We start from the raw sequence: 949 nt of genomic DNA, 5'->3' as shown, positions 1-949 counted from the left end.
TTTTTTTGCGATCTCTAGTCGATCCGGAGGAAGGCGTCTTGGTTTAGCGAAGAGTGGTGGTCCTTTAGTGATGATATGATGTGTAACGTTAGGTTTACAATCCATTGGGATCATGTTTGTTCTTAATACTTGCGGACATTTTTTGAGTAACTTAATGTACGCTGAATCGTCTTTAAAAGCGAAGATGCCCGAGGATATTGTCTTTTTAACTTTTCCAGCGGTGGCTAAATTGGTATTTTCATCAATTAGGTGTTTACTTCTTAAGTCCACTAATAAGCCGAAGTAGTGGAGAAAGTCAGCACCTATAATTGGTTTACTGACTGCTGCGACAATAAATTTCCATTTAAAAACACGTCTTAAACCTAAATTTACAGCAATTAATTTGTCACCGTATGTTTTTATTATTGACCCGTTGGCTGCGAATAAAGTAGGGTTACCATCTTTTATTTTATTACGTTTCTGCTTAGGATCTGCTGGCCAAACCGAAATGTCCGCACCAGTATCAATTAAGTATTGAGTTTTTGTTATTTTATCAACAATAAATAGACGACGAGATTGAAACTCACTACCGTCGGTCGTCTCGACAGTAGATCGTTTATAGTTTTCCGACGTGTGCTGGTATTTGCACGGTGGTTTGCATTTAGTGGCCTTATCTTTGAATCGGTAATGATAATAACACGTATCATATCGTGGTCGTGAATTGTCTCGGCGCATAGGTGATTTTGAGTGACGCCTATTGTAGCTACGAGAGTTGCTGTTGCTAAGTCGCTCTACTGCTTGTGCGAGTGCTGCAATCTGGTGTTCCAATTTTCTTATTGTCGTTGCATCGTCAGCTTGTTCATGTGATTGACGGTTTGTGACTTTGTCCCTAATGTTGGAAATGGAAAAACCATAATTTCGGCTGTCCGATACTTCGATAATTTTATCTGCCATCGAAGCTAAGTTATCC

The sequence above is a fragment of the Daktulosphaira vitifoliae genome, unplaced genomic scaffold (assembly GCF_025091365.1).
Source record: "Daktulosphaira vitifoliae isolate Bord-2020 unplaced genomic scaffold, ASM2509136v1 Scaffold_2, whole genome shotgun sequence".
Classification (NCBI taxonomy): domain Eukaryota; kingdom Metazoa; phylum Arthropoda; class Insecta; order Hemiptera; family Phylloxeridae; genus Daktulosphaira; species Daktulosphaira vitifoliae.
The sequence above is the reverse complement of the archived record's forward strand: the minus strand, read 5'-3'. Positions refer to the sequence as shown.